Genomic DNA, 15,227 nt, shown 5'->3' with positions numbered 1-15,227 from the left:
CTGCACTGAGGGGCCTCTCTCTGAATCCCTGCTCGGCAAGAGCAGTTACTGAGTAGTGATTGTCTGATCTGTGAACTACTCCATCCACTGCAGCAACTCTGACTCAGGGCTTCCCACCCTGTCTCTCGAGTGGCACCTTCGGCAAGCAAATACTTGGTTGGATTCACGCTTCGAGCAAGAATAGCATAGATGAAGGCTTTTCAAGACTTGGGCGTGTCAGAGTATTGGGTGACAGGACTGGTGGCAACACGCCTTTAATCCCAGCCCTCAGGAAGCAGAGGCAAGCAGACCTCTAGGACCAGCCTGGTCTACATAAGGAATTCCAGGCCAGCTAAGGCTACATAGCAAAACCTTGTCTCAAAATAAATAAGGAAAAACGATATAAGGTAGGGGCTGGAGAGGCGGCTCCTCCGTGAAGAGCAGCGGTTGGTCTTTCTGAGGACCCAGGCTTGATTTCCAGTACACACGTGGTGGCACACCATTGTATATAGCTCTAATTCCACCAATTCCAGGGCATCTGACACCTTCCCGTGTCCTCTGTGGGCACTAGGCACGCATGTGCTCACAGACTACATGCAGATTAAACATAAAATCAAATTAAATTTAAAGAGGATTTGAAGTGGATAACAGATCCCTATAGTTTGTCACTCAGTGGCATGGTGGTGGCTGGAGGTAGACACAACTGGACAGTCGGCCCTAGCATTCAGTCCTTCACCAGAAGAGCTGACCTCAAGCTAACGTTCTGAGCAGTTTCACCGTTCCTCCTCATTCCTTCCTCCCAGGCCCAGGAAACCATCACCCCCCTCTTCACTGAAGAAGACTTGGGATGCATTATAAAAGTGACATGCCATTAATCCCAATACTCCCAAGGCAGAGATAGGTAAGCCAGCCTGGTCTGCAGAGCAAGTTCAGGACAGCCAGGGCTACGTGGAGAAACACTGTCTCAAAAACAAAAACAAATCAACAAAAAAACCCATATGCCATCGTATATGACTGGCTTACTTCATTCAGATTCAGACACAGTAGCTTCAAGGCAAATTATGGGATGTTTCTGAATTTTATTAAAATTTCCTCTATATCCACTTAGATGAATTCTAGCACACTGCACAGCACACCTCTATGTCCAGTCATCTATTCTGGGCATCTGGGTGGTTTTTTCCTTTCAAACATTGTAAATGATGGTGCCTTGAACAATATTGTACAGGACCTGTTTGAAGCCCAGCTTCTAGTTCTTTTTCGTAGCAGACGCTGTCTGGAACAAGAAATTCACGCTTCTCACCATCATGGGTTTGGAAGGATGCTCGCTCAGTGGTTTGGTTTGAATACTTCCTCTCCTTGATGCATCTTGGAGTTTCTGAAGTCTTAGTTTCTGTCGTTAGGAATTTTGTAGTCTGTGTAGAGGAAGTGCATTTTCATTATTTTCGTCATCTTTTCACTCCTGGAGAAGATATATTGGCAGGATGTACGGTCCATGTTTACATTTTCCCCTCTTCTGGTGTGCTTATGTATGTTAAACCTCCCTGCTCCTTACACAAAGCTTTTCTACAGCCTTGCCTCTCTCCCCAAATTTAAAGGAGGCTCTTTTTCAGGGGACCAGTGTGCTCAGCTGTGACTCCAGCCCTGCGATTTCGGTAGTTACGGCAAGTTTTGGCTGATGTTGCTCCCCTCCCCCCAATCTCTCTGTGACTTTAAAAGTATTTTCCTGTTCTTTTTGTATTTTTTAGTATGTTCTAGTAACGGATGGTAATAACAGCAACAGTATGAATATAGTTAATGCCACCCGAACTATATATTTTAAATGTGTAAAATGATGCATTTTAAGTTACGCATATTTTACAAGTAAAAAGGATCAGATAAAGATAAAATTTAATGTATCAGAAACGAGATTCAGGGAGTAGGGAGTGTAAATCATTTGGCGGGTTTCCCCTCTTGCCAGAAGCCATGAGTTGGATCCCAGCATGTGTGTAAACCAAGAGTGGTGGAATACCCCTGGAATCCTATAATCCCAGTTCTTTGATGGTGGTGGCCAGGGGGCCATTTAAGGTTATTAATAGTTACATAGTGAGTTTAAGGTCAACCTGGGCTACCTGAGACCTTGCCTCAAAAGGAGGCGGTGGTGGTATCTGAAGATCGATTAATGAATATTTAACAGTCTGTGTTAATAAGCGTTTTAGCTGAGTGTAAACATTAAATTTTATTGGGGGAAATAAAAGAAACGTCAAAAAGCTGGGATTGGTAACGTGTGCCTGTAACCACCACACTTTGCAGATCTAGGCAAGAAGATGAGGAATTGGAGATCATCTTCTGATAACTCCCAAATTCGAGGCCAGCCTGAACTACAGGGTGAGACAGGGCCTATCTCAAACAATAGAAAAGAAACGAAACAAAGAAGTATGTATAGACCTGTTTAAAAAAATATCTGGGGCTGGAGAGATGGCTCAGAGGTTAGGAGCACTGATTGCTCTTCCAGAGGTCCCGAGTTCAATTCCCAGCAACCACATGGTGACTCACAACCATCTGTAATGGGATCTGATGCCACAGTGTGTCTGAAGACAGTGACAGTGCACTCCTATAAAATAAATAAATCTTTTTTAAAAAAAAAGAAAAAAATATCTGAATAAGAGATAGATATATTGGCCTAGCACAAGGGAGGCTAAGGCAGGAGGATGGTGAATTTGAGGCTACATAGTAAGATTCTGTCTCAAACAAAACTAAGTAATCAAGTAGGAATATGTTCTAAGGAGTTGTTCCCAAATAGGGGTTCATGGGTGGATGGTTTTTATTTTCTTGTATTTTTATGTTATTTATTTAGATGAGGTTAGAAGAGGGTGTCAGATCCACTGGAATCGGAGTTAGAGGCAGTTGTGGGCCACCTGCCTCTGTCATTGAGAACTAAACTTGCATCCTCTGAAAGAGCAGCACGCGCTCCTAACTACTGAGTCATCTCCCCAGCCCTCTATGTTCTTATTTAAAACTTGATATTCTAATTTTTCGGAGATGAATTTATGAGGTGTGTACTGAATTGCAGCCTCCTGTTCTCCCTGGGGGCCCTGTGCTGAGATGAGGCTGCTTCCCTCTCCTTCCTGCTCTACTGTAACCCAGAAACTCTTTGGTGTCCGCCTTTCGTTCCTGACTGAAATTACTAGGTCATGGAGTTTGCCTATGGTAAGATTCTGACAGCGATAAACTTGGAGATGTGTGTGTGTGTGTGTGTGTGCTTGTGTGTGTGTGTGTGTGTGTGTGTGTGTGTGTGGGTGTGCGAGCGCGTGTGTTGCTTTCCGGTTCAGGAGGGTGTTGTAATCCAACAAGGAAGTTCACCGGACAAACTTACTTTCTGTTTCCTTTTCTGCCCAGGCATCATGTGACATCACCATCAACCATGACAAGAGTTTTTCCCAGACCATATACTGTCAGCGATTCGCCACAGGCTGAGGCTAGACACACTGCAGATAAAGAAATTAGAAACTCTCCAAACTTTTTTGTTTTGGCCTGGATGTAAACAAAGTGTTAAGGGGCAGAAGCTGGAGAAGGGACAAAGCCCGAAACCTTCCTTGCGTTGAAAGGCAGATGGGGCCCCCAGCACCCCAGGATGGTGGGGTCAGGTCAGCAGCTGAGACCTGGCAGGATGCTTACTTTTGACCTCTTGTTGGGTCTGGATGGCGTGGCCCTCCTCCTCTCCCTCAGCCAACAGCAGCCCTGGCAGGGGTGCTCTCTCAGCTCCCTTGGCAGGCTCTTCCTTTTTCTAAGGCTTAATTCCCCTGACTCCTTGCCAGCTGCTGCTCCCTACATGTCTGGGACAGCCACAGTGCATTGGGACAGCTACTTTTCCTAGGGTAACAGTGACCAAGTCTGGAGACTCTTTCTGCCAGTTAGGCTCAGCTTGGGTCTCTGTCACGCTTATGGAGTTCTTCTGGGGTGCTGTCTTAATTTGCCTTTGGTCACCACAGTGGCTCATGGCAATGGCAGTTAGCAGTTGCAGATTCTTACGCTCCAGTGGGGGATTTAGCTCAGTGGTAGAGCGCTTGCCTAGGAAGCGCAAGGCCCTGGGTTTGGTCCGGGGGGGGGGGATAAAAAAAAAAAAAGTTAACCTCTTACACTCCAGTGGCTTCCCTCAGATGTTAGAGCTAGGTTCCTTTTCCTGTCTTGGGGCCCTGCCTGTCACCCCACTGTCTTTGTGGGGGCCAAGGCTGTTTTCTCTCCTGGATATCCTTGTGTTGTAATTATGTACAGAAGGTAGGGGTTGGCCTAGGGTGGGTGCTCTGTCCTTTCCCCGTTCCACAGTGCGTCTACGCTCCAGTTTATTTAAGAGGATATGTTAGGAAGTATCCTCTGTTTTCTTCCCACCCATGTCCGGCTCTCTCCTAACCCACTTGCTCTGTATGCTCAGGCCTCTCTGCTGAGAGTCAGAAACCCTATCTTTCATTTTGTTCCCTTCCAGCCATCAAGCCCCTTTCTGAATAAGGGTCTTCCCTTGAGTCCAGGGGGTGGAACCCAATGTTTACATTCTCTTCTGTCTTGGTCCCACCCCAGTGGCAGTTTCGTGGTGCTTTGAGGAACCGGAAAAAGAATCTGTTGTTATATCTGGAAAAAACAAACAAACAAACAAACAAACAAACAACAACAACAAAAACAAAAAAAAACCCAAAAACCAAAACAAAACAAAAAAAAACAAAACAAAACAACAACAACAAAAAAACAAAAAAAAAAAAATCTTCTTAAAAAAAATGGAAAAAACTAACCCAAAGTGTTAAGGAACCTTTAAAAAAAAAAAAAAAAAGGTGGAGAGATGGCTCAGTGGTTAAGAGCACTGACTGCTCTTCCAGAGGTTCTGAGTTCAATTCCCAGCAACCACATGGTGGCTCACAACCATCTGTAAGGGGATCTGATGCCCTCTTCTGGTGTGTCCGGAGACAGCTACAGTGTACTCACATACATAAAATAAATAATAATTCTAAAAAAAAAGGTGGCAGCACAGGTCCATTGCCTCTGCCTTAACTGATGGAAAATGTACCTCACCAGAAAGGGAGAAATATCCCTAATGGGGGGGGAGGGACCACCACAAAACCAAAAAATCCAAAACCAAACCAAAACCAAACAAAGGAAAACCAAGTCAAACAGCAACCATCTGCCACTTTGAGGGACTGTGCTGAGCTTGGAGAAGTCAGGATTTGGGCAGAAAAGAGATACAATGTAAGTTTCTGCCTGGAAGCAGACCTCAGCGGCTGCTGCCCACCCTCCCTTCTCCTGGCAGCGTTCTTTTGAAGCCTTACAGTGCTGAAAGTATGTCCTTCTGCAGGACCCCATGCAAGACAAAGCCTCTTGTTTTTCTGTGCCAAAGCTGAGATGACTTCACAAAGTTACTGGATTATGTGACACCCGTGCTTCCTGTCTCAGAAAAGTAAAGCTCTCCCTCATTCCCTCACAGAAAGGAGTGTGGAGTGTGTTCTAGCAGATTCTACTCACAGAACCTAAGCCCCTTATCTGAACTCTTAAGGCAAGGGTACTGGAAAAGGGGACCTACCTCAATTCTTTATTAGTGTGGCGAGACTCAAAGGATTTTAGAAGGGGCTGGAGAGATGGCTCAGCGGTTAAGAGCATTGACTGCTCTTGCAGAGGACCTGAGTTCAGTGCCCAGCACCCACATAGAAGCTTACGACTGCCTATAATTCCAGTTCCGGGATCCAGCACCTTCCTCTGGTCTCCTGTGGACACAACGGTGCACATGTACATACAGCTAAACACTCATATGTCTGAAGTAAAAACAACAAAATCTTAAAATATTTTGAGTAGCCATGACTGCTGTGGCTGCGTAAGGGCTTGTAATACATGCAGTAGTTTTAGAGCCCCTCTGTTTGCTAACTGTGTCCAGCTAACACCAAGGGTCCCATTTCCTCATCAGGCTCATCCCAGTGGGGCAGGCTGGTCGTCCTAATGAACTCCCTTTCTTTTTTCTTTTCTTTTCTTTTCCCTCCCCCATCTTCCCTTCCCTTCCCCCTCCTTTTTCCTTCCTTCTTTTCTTCCTTTCTTTTGTCTTTTTTTGGGGGGTGGGGGGGTTAAGACAGGGTTTCTCTGTGTAGTCCTTGTCTGTCCTGGAACTCACTCTTTACCAGGCTGGCCTCAGACTCAGAGATCCTGCCTCTGCCTCCTGAGATTAAAGGCATGCGTTATTTCTTAGATCGAATGAGCCTACACACACACACACACACACACACACACACACACAGAGAGAGAGAGAGAGAGAGAGAGAGAGAGAGAGAGAGAGAGAGAGAGAGAGAGGGAGGGAGAGAGGAGGGAGGGGATAGAGTATTGTCTAGTGGTGAGGGGACAAACTCTGGAGCGAGAATTCTGCTGTGTTAATAGTTACCAGCTGTTTGATCAATCTCTCTGTGTTTTGATTAATTATATATAGTGCCTGCCAGGCTAGGTTATTGGGAAGACGAATGAAATAAGAAGACACGTAGCACGTGCTTAGTAAGTAGGAAACCACCGCCTTAAGCATTACTGAATTTCCAGTGCGAAGTGCATTCAGACTCAACGTTCCTTGTAGAACAGAGAAAGCTGATTTAACAACTGCTCCAAATGGCCAGCCCTTCTGATAAATGTCCCACTCCACCCTTTCCTCTCAGTGTTCCTTTAGTGACTCACTCTTCCCTATAGTTTCTCCTTTCTCCCAGACACCTGTCCTGAGGGAGTTACTAAGGAAGTTAGAAACTCTGGCTTACCGTCCTAATCAAGACGAGGGCGTGGTCACTGCTGAAAGTCCCCCCTTGTTTGCCTGCCTGGTATAATGTCACGTTGCTGACTGAGGAAGGGCTCTGTGCCTTGGGCAGCAGTCAGGGTACTTTGTATGTAAGACCCCGCCCCCCGAGGGGGGGCACTCTGGTTTGAGCTGTACCTGCAGTGGGCCTTTGCTGATCTTGACAAGGCCTGGAGTAAGAGGACTATCCCTGTATCTCTCCCAAAGCGGATAGAATTGTAAGGAGAAGATACCACAGAGCTGGGTGGTCTGCAGCTGCCTGTTTACCCCCGAGGTTTGTGATACAGTCTTCTATATATATATATATATCACTTCAGATGGTCTCTGGAGGGACTGAGTCCTGACCAGAGAGAGGCAAACGACACATGCATTTTGGCATCCTCTCCCTCCCTGAAGAGTGGTTTCTCTTCCCTTCCTTCTGGAATGGGACCCCCACCCCCACCGTGAAAGCTCCAATCTAGGTCGGTCGTAGGCCCTGTTCTTAGAGGAACACAATCCAAGATCCACCTCTCCTCGGCTTCCTCCTCATTGTTTCCTCAGGATGGTCTCTGTGACCTGGGTGGTTGTCTTCAAGGAAAGATGAAAAACAAAGTAAACAGAGTCAAATCCAACCACCTCAGAAATGGGGGCCTGGGATGCATTAGAGACTCTTGCCTGTCATTACATGAGCTTGTGAGGCTGTGTAGTATTAGCCCTATTTAAAATGTTTATGTATTTTTTTATATGCATGGATATTTTTGTCTGTATATATGTCTGTGCACCACATGTGTGCAGTGCCCACAGAGACCAGAGAGAACACTGGATTCATGGCTACTCGGTGTGTGCTGGGAATTGAACCCAGGCTCTCTGGAAGAGCAGCTAGAGTTCTTTATGCTGAGCCATCTCTCTAACTTATATTAACATTATTTTAAGGAAGCTGGACAAGGCGTTGTACACCCGTCCTCGCACCACTTGGCAGGTGGGGGACAGACAAGGGGATCACCGTGAGTGTGTCAGCTTGAACCACACAGTGAATTCCAGGCCAGCCTGGTCTCCATAGCAAGCTCTTGTCAGAGAGGTGCGCTGAGCTTGAGAGAGTGGGTTTAAGTAACCAGGCCAGATCCATACGAAGACAGACAGATGAAGGTGTGGAACCCAGATTTGTCCTCTGTATTTTGGGGGTGAATTTTTAATCAGGAAACCTGAAGAGGGACCATCCTTTAAGCAGAGCAATTGGTTTCTCTTGAGACAACTCAGCTTCGTTGAACCAGAATGTTTAGCATTTGACCAGAGTTACGTTTGTACCAATATTAGCACTACAGCGGGAGAGCACATTCACCACCCCAGAGTCTCCTGTGTCCCCCTCAGTCCTGTCCTTTAGTGTTCTCATTTCTGGACAACCCCAGTCTGCTGTCCTTAGACTGGCTTGTGCTTTTTATTTTGTATAAATGGAATCACACGGCATGTATCTTCTTTTGCCTTGGCCTCTTTCACGACGCTTGCTTATCATTCCTCCTTGTAATGTGTGCATCTGATTGGCAAGATCGTGATTTCTCCATGCTGTTGTGTGTATTGGGAGATGCTACCTTAGTTGGTGAGTGGGATTCCTCTGTGGTGCTGAGGAATCAGACGCTGGGCCTTTCGCAGACCAGGTGAGCCACACCCCCAAGGTGGCACAAACTTTCAGCTGTGAATAATTATCTGGGAAGGGAATGACTCAGCCATCTGGTAGGGAGATATTTAACTTTTTGTGAACTTGTCAAGATGTCAGGAGGATTGTAAGTTGGAGGCCAGCCTGGGCTACACAGCAGACAAGAGAGAAAGATAAGTGGGATGTAATGGTGCCTAGAACTCAGGAGGCAGAGGGAAAAGGATCTCTGTGAGTTTAAGGCCAGTCTGATTTACTTGTGATCTTCAGGGTGGCCAACACCACATAGAGAGACCTTGTCTCAAAAAAAAAATGGCAAAAAACAAACAACAACAAATAACAACAACAACAACAACAAAACAACAACAACGAAAAGCACTTACATTGCTTACCTTTTTTAAAAATGTGCTTAGATCTTTTTTTAAAAATACTTTTTTAACATTTTTTCTAAGATTTATTTATTATAAGTAATATGTAAGTACACTGTAGCTGTCTTCAGACACACCAGAAGAGGGGACCAGATCTCATTACAGATGGCTGTGAGTCATCATGTGGTTGCTGGGAACTGAACTCAGGACCTCTGGAAGAGCAGTCGGTGCTCTCAACCACTGAGCCACATCTCCAGCCCTTAAAAATATTTTTGAGACTAGGTTTTTTTTTTTTTTTATTAACTTGAGTATTTCTTATTTACATTTCGAGTGCCATTCCCTTTCCCGGTTTCCGGGCAAACATCCCCCCCCCCCCTCCCCTCCCCTTCCTTATGGGTGTTCCCCTCCCACCCCCCCCCTATTGCAGCCCTCCCCCCAACTGTCTAGTTCACTGGGGGTTCAGTCTTAGCAGGACCTAGGGGCTTCCCCTTCCACTGGTGCTCTTACTAGGATATTCATTGCTACCTATGAGGTCAGAGTCCAGGGTCAGTCCATGTATAGTCTTTGGGTAGTGGCTTAGTCCCTGGAAGCTCTGGTTGCTTGGCATTGTTGTACATATGGGGTCTCAGTCCTTCAAGCTCTTCCAGTTCTTTTCTCTGATTCCTTCAACGGGGTCCTATTCTCAGTTCAGTGGTTTGCTGCTGACATTCGCCTCTGTATTTGCTGTATTCTGGCTGTGAGACTAGGTTTTATTATGCAGCCTCAACTGGCCTGGAGTTCACTTTGTAGTCCAGACTGGTCCCAAACTCACGAAGATCCTCTGACTCCTGAGTGCTAGGATTAAAGGCCCACAATGGCCTGCTTGTATTTTACTGGATTTTTGCTATCTCATTACTGAGGTTTTGTGGTTTGGCTGGTTTGCTCTTTCAGTTGTAGAAATGAACCCAGGGATTGACTATGATAGGCAAATGCTCAAGCTCTACCGCCAAGCTGCTCCCTTGACACCGCCCTGGTTTTTGTTCTTTTTTTTTTTTTTTCAGAGCTGGGGACTGAACCCAGGGCCTTGCGCTTGCTAGGCAAGCACTCTACCACTGAGCTAAATCCCCAACCCCTTTGTTCTTGTTTTTGATTTTTAAAAAAAGGATTTATTTATTTAATGTATGTGAGCACACTGTCACTGTCCTCAGACACACCAGAAGAGAACATCGGATTCCATTACAGATGGTTGTGAGCCACCATGTGGCTGCTGGGAATTGACCTCAGGACCTCTGAGTCATCTCTCCAGCCCTTGTGTTTTTTTTTTTTTTTTTTTTTTTAGACAGGATTTTGCTATGTAGTCACAGCTCTCCTGGAACTCTCTGGAACTCTCTTTGTAGACCAGACTGGCCCTGAATTCATAAAGATCCCCTGACTCTGCCTCCCTCCCAAGAGTATACCTACCCAGTATGATACTATACCTACTCAACGTGAGGGGCAAAAGTTTTACTTTTGATAAAATCCAACCCGACTTGTCTTTTTATTTATTGGTTTTATTTCTTTTTTTATGGACCATACTTTTGGTGTGTACTTCATGGATTTTCTTTAAAATTTTTCTTTAGTTTTTAAGGAAGCCCATTTTGAAAGTGACAAGTTGGGTGTTGTTGTTGTTGTTTTTATAGGAGAACTATGAACAGGAAATTTATATACCTCGAGCCAGCTGTTGTGGAAGAAGATGTCCTACCCAGGACCATAGCTATTTCCCTGGAGTGCAATGGAGAAATAACTCAATTGCACACAGAGGATACCTACGCATCCACTGCTTTGGGCTGAAGACGCCCCTTCCAGAGTTCTCTGGTTTTGTTTTTGTTTTTGTTTTTGTTTTTGTTTTTTTTAAATATTGGAAACTGGAAAGGCTCTGATCTATGTTGCTACAGGCTCAGATCAATCCATGATATAAAGACCAAGCAGTGGCATCAGGAAATGTGTATTGAAATGGAAGGGAAACGGAAGTCTATAGTTAGAGCAGGACAAGAGGTATTGAGAAAGGAATTAATGCAGTGGAACTGGAGAAGAGGAACCCCAGTCTAGAGTTATTTCTGAGGTATTAATGGAAAGACCTGGGGCATGAGAAAGTCTGCATCTTCCAGCTTCTATTTGGGGCATTGACATAACAGTCAGGCCATAAAGTCAGATATGGGATGCAGAAGGGACACAACTGTGGAAACAGATCATGTATGGATGTGGCGAGCTACATGCCACAGCCTCAAGGGACCTGAGCTGAGCAGTAAGAGGAAATATGGAGCCAGGCCGTGGGGATTGCTGGAAGCCTAGCTCAAATGAGCACCGTGGACCAGGCATGGTGGTGTACAGACGTAACCCTAGCTACTAAGGAGGCTGGAGCAGGATGATTGTAAACTCAGGCTAGCTTTGGATACATGGCAATGTATCCCAACAAAATTTAAAAGGGGGTGTGGTTGGAGACATGTTTAGAGGTAAAGTATGTATTAGAACTCAGGATGCTCTGGGTTTTATCTGAAGCAGTGCCCGAGCAAACAAGACCAAACCACCATGTCTAAAACAAGCAGCCAAACATCTTCCCTCCCTCATACATACAGACTAGTGGGCTGAGGTCGGAGAAGCAGAAAGAACCAGGGTACTGCAGGGGGAAAGGAGTCATGGAGTCAGCAGCTACTGAGAGGGTGGCTGCCTAACTTGGGTTTTGCAAAAGGAGAAATTGAGTCAGGACAGGGATTCATGCAGTGTTTTAAATGGGGTGTTTCAGAAAAAGAGAGTGAGGGAACAGGTTGCGGCCCAGGAAGGAGGAAAAGCGGGTGCTAGGTGTTTGGTTGAGACTACCGTTGGCCACTCCAGTAGCAGCTGTAGACTGAAGTTTAGATAGTGCCCCAGAAATGCTCACACAAAGAATGGGAAGCTGAAACTGCCCTGGAATGTAGGGCTTCCCTGGCTGTGATTTCCTGGATGTCACAGCAGGAGGTGAGCAAATCCTCCGGTGGGTTCACAACCTTGTTGTTATTTTGAGGCCGTTCTCTTTTGTCCTAGGTTAGCTTCAAACTCACTGCATTCCCGAGAATGACCTTGGCTTTCTGACCTTTCTGCTGGGAGCAAAAGGCGTGCACCACCAGTTTATGCAGCACTGGGGATCCACCTCAGGGTTTTGAGCATCCTTGGCAACTAAGTTCTACCAACTGAGATATAGCCCTTGTGATGGCTAATTTTACCTATCGACGTGAGAGTAAGATCTAAATTGGTGAGCTTTAAATAAACAGAGACTTGTTCTTGGTAATGTGATGAGTCTCACCCAATCAGCTGAAAGGCCTGTATGAAACGAAACAGACTCACTTCCTCCAAGAGAGGATTGTCTCCCAGCCAGCCTTTGGATGTCTTGTGTACCTTTGATTCTCTTGGGTCTTGAGCCTGTAGATGTGCACTGAGGATTCTGTAATTGTCAGCAGCCATAACCGTGTAAGCCAGTTCCCTATATCAAACCTCTATCGATTTGTTCTGTTTCTCTGATAACCTCAACCTGGAGCAGAATGTGAGAGCCGTAGTGCAAGCTTGAGCTAGCATGCTGGCAAAGCAAGGCCAGTCTGTGTCAGAGCAGAACTGGTCACCCATTGTGCCTGAAATAAGCCAATTCAAGTCAGATTAGAGGATATATAAAGGCATTCTGCATTTCTCTCTCTCTCTCTCTCTCTCTCTCTCTCTCTGTGTGTGTGTGTGTGTGTGTGTGTGTCTGCACGCATAGTGAAGGAGGCAATGCCTGTGCTAAGGTGTATGTGTTTAGGTCAGAAGACAACCTTGAGGGGTTGGGAATTTAGCTCAGTGGTAGCTTGCCTAGTGTAAGGCCCTGAGTTAGGTCCCAGCTCGAAAAAAAAAAAAAAAAAAAAAAAAAAAAAAAAAGAAGACAACCTTGGTTATCTCCTAGCCTTCCACGTGGAGATAGCCCCTCTTTGTTCGCCATTGTTAACTGTATTGGGTTAGCTGGCCTGTGAGCTTTTAAAGCCTCTCCTGTCTCAACAGTCTTCTCATCTGGCCTTGGAAACAGCGGGGTTGCAGAAGCAACCTACCTAGTGTGCTTTTATGTGGGCTCTAAGAATTTGAACTCGGGTCCTCACATTCGGGCAGCAAGAGCTTTACCCACTGAGCCATCTCCTGAGCCCATTCTCTTTGTTTCTTTCTTTGACAGAGCTTCACTATTAACCCTGGTCTCGACTTCTCAGTGTATACCAGGGTGGCATTGAACCCACAGAGATCTATTTGCCTTGGTTGTGGAGTGTGGAGATTAAAGGATTAATTACACCAGCTCACGCTTCTGGCCATTGCTTATTATGTGTGTGTGTGTTTTTTTTTAAAGATTTATTTATTTAATGTATATATGAGTACACTGTAGCTGTCTTCAGACACACCAGAAGAGGGCATCGGATTCCATTACAGATGGTTGTAAGCCACCATGTGGTTGCTGGGAATTGAACTCAGGACCTCTGGAAGAGCAGTCAGTGCTCTTAACCACTGAGCCATCTCTCCAGTCCTATTATGTGTTTTTTAATCACAACCGATAATAGTTTTTAATTATTTTCTTGAGACAAGATCTATGTGTATATGTTTTGCCTGTATGTATGTCTGTGTACCACATACATGCCTGGTGCTCTCAGAAGCCAGATAAGGGCATCAGATACTCTGGACCTGGAGTTCCAGGTGGTTGTGAGCCACCGTATGGGTGCTGGGGAGCCAAACCTGGATCCCTTAGAAGAACATCAAGTGCTCTTAACCACTGAACCATCCATCCCTCTAGACCCAATCTAATTCTTTTGTTTTTAAAAATAACACACCAAGTCCAATTTATGCTGTGCGTGTATTCATGGATATGAGGCCACACATCTAAAGGAAACTTCTGCTCCTTCCTCCAGACTTAGGGGTGGGAGCTCATGAGCCCCTCCCACCTCTATGCTACAATGTTGGCTGGCTTGATCTTGTGCCAGCAACCACAGCTGCTCTGAGTTCATGACTGTAGTAGTCCTAGAATGTCCTGAAGACACTATTTCACTTGGGGCCTCCCTGACCTCTGGCTCTTTTTTTTTTTTTTTTTTGGTTCTTTTTTTTCGGAGCTGGGGACCGAACCTATTTCCTAGGTGGGCTCTACCACTGGAGCTAAATCCCAGCCCTGACCTCTGGCTCTTAATCCACCCCAACACCCCCATCTTCCTCAACGGCCCTTGAGTCTTATTGGGCGGAGTGATAGAAACGTGTTTGTGGCTGAGCACTCCACATGACACTTGTTGGCACTTGGTCCAGTTGTGGTTTTCTGTATATCACAAATGTATTCTGCCATCCACGACACAAAGGCATTTCTCTAATGAGGGCTGAGAGCCACAGTACTCCAGGTGTGTAGAGCTTATACATTTAGTGAGCGGTTCGACATTGTGTGGCAGGGTTACCATGGAGAGCTAGCCAACCATGAATTTTTTTTTTTTTTTGGGTCAGCTTTACAGTACTAAGTATGCGTTCCCTCCTGTGGAGCAGGCCTTAAATCCAACCAGAAAGAAGTAGGTTATCCCCGAAACATTCATGCCATTTTTTTAAATATTTTTCAAGATTTATTTATTAGATATGAATACACTGTAGCTGTCTTCAGACATACTGAAAGAGGGCATCAGATCTCATTACAGATGGTTGTGAGTCACCATGTGGTTGCTGGGAATTGAACTCAGGACCTCTGGAAGAGCAGTCAGTGCTCTTAACCACTGAGCCATCTCTCCAGCCCCATTCATGCTATTCTTGCTGCCTCACTGTAGTTCACAGGGTTCAGGGTACCATAAGGTTGTTGATGACCCCCCCAATCTCAGTAGCCAACACAGGATTTTCCAGTCCTGTAATTGCCACTCCCAGATGCACTTGTACTTACAAAAGAGCTACAGATCATTTTCTTCACCCCCCTTTTTTTCTAACAGACTCCTATTATGTAGCCAGGAGTGCCCTCTACTGGTGATCTCTGACTCAGTCTCCTGAGAACTGAGACAACAACCCAGACACCAGGTCAAGCGGCCCTTTATTCATTGAGGACATAAAAGCAAGTCAAGAAAAAGCATGTTTACCACGAGCTCGTGCACGTAAATGATCATGTTTGCATACAAGCCTATACTAAATAGATACAAAACTGGACTGTCAGAGTTAACCGCCAAAATTTTGTCTGACAAAGAGAATGCATTTTGTATAATAATAATAATAATAATAATAATAATAATAATAATAGTAGTAGTAATAAAAGCTAAGGCCCATCCACTTCCAAGTCTATTGAATAATATCTATTAGAATACAGAACACAGGGCTGGGGAGATGGCTCAGAGATGCTCTTCCAGAGGTCCTGAGTTCATTCCCAGCAACCACATGGTGACTCACAACCATCTGTAATGGGATCTGATACCCTCTTCTGGTGTGTCTGAAGACAGTGTACTCATATAAATAAAATAAATAATTC

This window comes from Rattus rattus, chromosome 12, assembly GCF_011064425.1.
Source record: "Rattus rattus isolate New Zealand chromosome 12, Rrattus_CSIRO_v1, whole genome shotgun sequence".
NCBI lineage: Eukaryota > Metazoa > Chordata > Mammalia > Rodentia > Muridae > Rattus > Rattus rattus.
This window is presented reverse-complemented; position numbering follows the sequence as displayed.